Source organism: Macrobrachium nipponense, chromosome 23 (genome assembly GCF_015104395.2).
Source record: "Macrobrachium nipponense isolate FS-2020 chromosome 23, ASM1510439v2, whole genome shotgun sequence".
Classification (NCBI taxonomy): Eukaryota; Metazoa; Arthropoda; class Malacostraca; order Decapoda; family Palaemonidae; genus Macrobrachium; species Macrobrachium nipponense.
The window spans coordinates 45967530-45974366 of record NC_061090.1 but is presented as its reverse complement, the minus strand read 5'-3'; positions in this window follow the sequence as shown (position 1 = coordinate 45974366).

Genomic DNA, 6837 nt, shown 5'->3' with positions numbered 1-6837 from the left:
GTTCCACCTCGCCTGAAAGACATATCCCTCAGTGATTGGCTTATCAACAGCCAATCAGGAGAACCATGAGGGACTGGCCTAGACATCAAATGCACGGTTGATGTGAATCTACTATAGCAGCAGTGTCCCATTCAGAGGACAGGAAATAAATTTTCATAAAGCTTCTCATGATTATTCAAAGAATCGGAGAGCATTCTTAAACCGATACGTAATACGGAAAGAGGATCCTACTTGCATTTCATGACGACTTAAGGAATTCTTCTCCTAATTAATGGAAAATGTGAAGGTATTACTAACTTTATTATAGTATAGAAAACCTGATAGAGAAAGAGCCAAGTTTAGATTGAGAGAGAGAGAGAGAGAGAGAGAGAGAGAGAGAGAGAGAGAGAGAGAGCCAGTCTACAATAACAAGACTGATATTCTTATTCAACTCTTAAGGTTTACCAGTAAGTTCGAAAATAACTTTATTTACTTCAACTTTCATAGAAAGGCTCTTAGGCCAAGGTAATAATACCCATACACTGGTAAAAACATGTCATCCCATTATCATGAAATTCATTCCAACTGTAATTCATAAACCACAATTTACTATGATTTACTAAAGTACATCTGGCAAACCCAGGCACAACATGATCTGAAAACCCGAAAATAAAAGCTTAAATGCTGCTGATTCTCGGAAGCTCTTAATAGGATGAATTAGGAACGGAAGAGGGATTCAGGAAGCCCATTAGAGAGAGGAGGATGCGAACAGCTTTAAAGGGAAAAAAATAAAAGGTTAATTTAGGATATTTTGCGCACTGGCTATTAGGTGCTTCCCTTTTCAACTTTCAGTTTTGAATAAAACGTTCGGAACATTATACCGTCCTTCCCTCAGCTTTGCTTTAGTTTCCTTCGCCTTTTTTTTTTATTTAATCTTTTCAGTTTTCTGTAAAAGGGAACTATTGAGATGGCTTCATCTGTCAGTCCGCACTTTTCCTGTCCGCCCTCAGATCTTAAAAACTACTAAGGCCGGAGGGTTGCAAATTGGTATGTTGATCATCCATTCTCCAGTCATCAAAGATACCAAATTGTAGCCTGCTAACCTCAGCAGTATTAATCTTATTTAAGTTTAAATTTAGACATAATCGTCCTTCTGGCAACTCAACGCAGGCCACAACGGCCAGCTGAGATTATCATGGACCGCGTCTCGTACAGCATTATACAGAGACCACCAAGAGATAGGTTCAGTGGCCTTGATTATAAGCTGAACAAAAAACTCTATTGGGCCGAAGAGACTTTTTTGTTTCTTACTTAATAAAAACGAGATTCCGAGTTTTGCCATTTGTCTTTATAAAAAATGAACGAGACGAGCGAAAAGCCGGAGTAACATGGATAAAATATCATGAATATTTTACACTTGGAAAATGGATGACTTGTTTATCCAGGGCTAGAGTTTGTATCCAAGAATGTAAAGGGCGTGAGTCATAGAACTTTTGTGACTTGATAGCTACGAAGACGGATCAAGAGAGAGAGAGAGATAGAGAGAGAGAGAGAGAGAGAGAGAGAGAGAGAGAGAGAGAGAGAGAGAGAAATCCTGGTTACATAAGAATGCAAGGACGTTGGCGGCCATTGAACTTTTGTGACCACTTTCCTTCCTGTTCTCTTTTTATATCTTCGCTTCTTAGGTCGTTGACGTGGGTACTAAACCGACGACAACTCCTAAACCCCACACCAACCCCATAAACTTATCAAGTAGTAAATTCATTAAATGTAAATCATATGGAAAGTGAAGACATGACGTATTAAAACCAAAGCAAAAATACAGAAAAGCAAAATAAAAAAATTGCTTTTGGAATCGATAATCGGCATAAAAGGACGCAATTGAAACTGAATTATCCTAATGAAAGATTTAATTATTGACCAAATGACATTCATTTTTCCATAATGAGTTTAAAAGAACAACATTAAAATTATGTAATACTGAAAGCGGTGGACATGACGTATTAAAACAAAAGAAAAAATACAGAAAAACAAAATTGCTTTTGCCTTTTGGGATCGATAATTATCAGTTTAAAAGGACGTAGTTGAAACAATATTATCCTACTGAGAGATTTCATTATTGACGAAATGACGTTCAGTATTCTATAATGAGTTTAAAAAAACAACATTATTGCTATGTTATTTAATTAAGATATTTCATTACTTCCTCGAAGGCAAGCTACCGCAGCACCAAAGAGACAAAAGAAAACATCGTCCAAGAAGTAGCCAACAACTTTTGCTTCAATAAAACAAAGGAGGGAAAAAGAATGGCCAAGAATTGCTGCGTTTTCCCTGCAAAGCATAAGGCCCCGGATAACTTTCCAGAGAAGCTTTTTTTTTATTATTAATTATCATTATTAAAAAATTTTCTTTTTTGAAGAGAGGAGGACGATGCAGTAACACACTCGCGCTCTGGCACTGGTACTTCTCGCAAAGCGGAGAATGACAGTTTTACAGAAATGCAAGGAAAGTAATTAATTGATACTTGTAGAAGAGATGCCAACCCTATTATTATTATTATTATTATTATTATTTTATTATTATTATTATTATTATTATTATTATTATTATTATTATTATTACGCAAGCAAATATTCATCACTTCTCCCTCCATGTATTTCTAATATATTCAGGTTTTCTCCACATCATGTTCCTCTTTACTCTTCTTTCTCCTTATTATTTTTTTAATTTTTTTTGTATATCTACCTTTCCCTTGCAGCTCACCATCCAATGCATTTCACACCTCTTGGTCTATATATTTGGAAGCCCAGTGTCTGTTAATTGCTCGGGACCCTTCTACTAGTCCCTTTCTCTTAAAATTTCGGAATGGATTCCTGGTCCCCAATTCTGGGTGTCGGGAATTTATGCTCACTTCTTTATTTGCATTCGTGAGGGTAAGTTATTCACATAATAAGTTCTTTGTAATTATCCGTTTGCAAATATAAATGTTAGATGGATATTAATGTGTTCAGATGTTTTGTAACTGAAGTTAATTAACTGATAAGGTGCTTAATGTTTTTGCTGATTTACTGAATGGTTAACAAGAGGTCACGTCCTTTTATCACAATGACTTTTTTTTAGCTTGGTTACAGTTCCCATTTCTTCCATATTTCTTCTGTGATTCTCAAATCTGAGAGAGAGAGAGAGAGAGAGAGAGAGAGAGAGAGAGAGAGAGAGAGAGAGAGAGAGAAGCACCAATCCATGAGAAGAGAGGAAAAGGAATTTAACAATCTCATTCAACAAGACAATGAACATCGAGAGAGAGAGAGAGAGAGAGAGAGAGAGAGAGAGAGAGAGAGAGAGAGAGAGAATCATTCAACTAAAGATGTACCTTAATAGAAACAATCCATCCATTTAGCTACTCACAATGAATCCAATTTAGAGAGTTTTTATTGCATTGACGTTAATCCAACCAAATTAATGTGTTTTGCTTCGTTTGTTTGAGTATTTCAGACGTAAAGGAGGGGAATTAATCTGATAAACCCTTTAAGCTCTTATGATGATTTTTATACACAGTAATGAAATGATTATTTCAAACATTTTTGAAAGCATTTTAGTATATTATATTCATGATATGCTTTACTATTGTGATAAAATCTTACATACCAAGAATAATGCTACTCCTTTCATTCTTGAGTTAGGAAATAAAAGGAAATAATTAAATTTCCACAAGAAAATATAATACCTCAGATGTTAATTGGGTATTATAGAGGATTTTTGAATCTCTCATAATATTATCTTTATAAGTAGCAGGATAGTATATTTTTATTAAAAGCTTTTGTCTATTACAATTTCCTGTAAAAGTTCTTGAAGTAATGCTTCTTATCATAAAGCAAATTTTCTATCTATCAAAACATCTTAATAATCAGCAGGCTACTGTTTTCGCCAAAGGCTTTTGTTTATCACAACTTCCTGTAAAAAAACGCTTTATTGTTGATCAAATTTTAACCCTCAAATTTTGCCTCATTATCAGAGAATTGAGTGTACAGAGGTTAATTCTTCTGCAAAGGCTTCAAGGTTAAAATAACATGTCTCTATAGCTACTTGCTAATTGCACGTAGTCAAGGAGAGATTTGTGTTAATTTTATTATGATATGATAATCCGCCGACCCTGGGATTAGATGTATATGTTAATTCCCAGCTTGACTTTATAACAACGCTTAGTTATGTCTGTTCATAATATCGCTTCAGTATTCAGTATACTTAGACGATGACACGCCAGAGTAATATTTCTTTTCTTTTGTAAATTTACAATGTTCTTCTACATCTGGAAGATAATGCAGATGCATTTGGAAGTGGATATAGCTTTGTGTGTAAGTGTGTGTGTGTGTGTTTGTTAATTTTAACAGCATACCTCAAGAATCAACGGCACATTGTTATAAAATTTTATGAAAGCTTTTATTAAATAGCCCCTTTGAGATGATAAACTATTCGAAGACATTTGTCGATTACTTAACGAGAAATTGTCATTTTGTTCTCAGAAATTCATCAGAGCTATTTGTTTTGATGTTATCAATGTCTATTCCGATTCTATACATCTGACCTAAACTTACTTTGTTCAGATATAAAAGCACAAAAAAAGTCTCTAACTCCTCCCAACCGGATAATGCAAAAGATAACAAGGAAAACAAGAAGGAATTTAAGAAAAAATAAAGAATCTTAGATTCTCCAAAGTGAAAGTAGAGCTTCCTATGATTGTGCTGCGATTGAATCTCCTTCTTAGTTTATTTTGTTAACTAACTTCTTTCTTGGCGAAGTGTTCTCTCCCCTTTTTCTCTCTTCCCCTTTTCCTTCCACTTTTCCATTGTAAGTTCCAACCTCCCTCTCAATGTTGACGCTCGGTATGACTTTGGTAAATTCTATTAAGTTGATAGTGCGGACTCTCTACTACTTGTTTAGTTTCCGTAGTAGAATCATGCGATGAATCAAATTTGGGAATTGAAATAAAGGGTGTTTAGGTAAAAGCATTCCTGCCATATTTAGAGTCAGGAGGATATTTGAACTTCAGTTTAATTAAAGCATTGCTATGCGCCAAACGTTTCAGTTATTTACGTTGCAAATGTTTTAAACGCAGGTTGCACATAATGAAGTAATGGTAACTTATTCTATGGATAAACAGGACTTATATCAGTGAGATAGCCAATATTCAATATTTATTTACAAAAGCTTAGGAAATAGAAGCATAAACTTTGTGGTAACTAATCGCGTGTCTGCATTTATTCACGTATATGAAGAAACTTTCTTTGGAGCTAATAATAAAAACGAAATGGAAAGCAATAAATTCCCCACATTACAGCTCATAACAAAGAAAGTGGGATATTATGAAATAAGACACGAATCTTACCCCTTTTATATTGCTCTCGATATATCAATACATCGAGGAACCAGACTAATTCTAAAAATGATTCCCGATCTCCTCTGAAGACTGACGACCAGATCCTTATCCTTGGGGAAGCCATTAAGACAACAGAGAAAATATCACGGTCGAGGGAGGAGTAACTTCTGCTTTGGAGGGACAAAAGAAGTAAAGAAAAAAAAAAAAGGAATCTCTGCTTTTGGGACCCAAGGATTTCGGTCCGAATAAAATTACGTCCTGATAACTTTCGTCGGTTGGAAACTTATCCCTCGTAAAAAAAAAAAAAAAAAAAGGAGAGGAGAGGACGAATCACAGTGCCAGTTGCTGGCACTGATACAAATGGCAGTTTAGCAGAAGGACGCCAGGGAGGGGGAATGAAGGTCCACATAAAAGAATTAGTCAGTTTGATTTATTTATTTAATATTTTTAGCGTTTTACTTCCAAATAGAAGATTTCAGATTTGTTTACATATATATTTGTTTATTTATTGATGGTAGCCACTGGAGAGGGGGTGTGTGGAAAGGCCAACTCGGTACCAGTTCAACCCTAGATAAAAGAATTAATCAGCTTGATTTATCTGTTTAACATTTTTAGCGTTTCCACTTCGAAATAGAAGAATTCAGATATTTCTATTTATATATTTGTTTATTTATTGATCCTAGCCACTGGAGAGGGGGTGTGGAAAGATCAACTATGTATCAGTTCCAGCACCAGATATATATTTGATGCGACATGCTGCTAATCGATTGGAAAGCAGTATCACTACTTCTGATTATATTTAATTTGATAACAACCTGGATATAGGGTATAAGGATACAAACATTCACCTACATGCAAAAGAATCCTTTCTTGAAACCGCTCATCTATATAACTTTTAAAGTTCTTTATATCGTAATGGTAGGTAGATACAATTTTGCATGAAATCTGAAATGGTTAATTAAAAAAATTTAAATAAAAAAAAATCGTATAAACTCAGGCTACAAGTTAAATAATTTTCCTCCATCTTTTTCTGGATTTTATTTGATTTTCTTTCGATTTTTGGTCTAATATCGTCCTTATGTACTGAAAATCAAATGGACTTGACTGAAACGTGGAATCTATTCGTCATAACTCACTTGGTATTACTCGCGAGAATAAAAATATAAGATAAATAGCGTCCACTTCGAGAGAGAGAGAGAGAGAGAGAGAGAGAGAAATGGTTTGTATCTAAGAATGTAAGCGCGCTAGTCAAAGCACTTTTGTGATCATATAGCTAGACGGATTGGATGAGAGAGAGAGAGAGAGAGAGAAGAGAGAGAGAGAGAGAGAGAGAGAGAGAGATGGTATATGCATGGGAAACTAATTAATTCAGATAAGGAAGATTGAAAGCGTAAAAAAATAAGAGAGACCCATCTGCATAGACGAACAGCATTAATACTGCCATGAATTTGCTTTGGGTCTGAGAATTTCGACGGAAAATGACC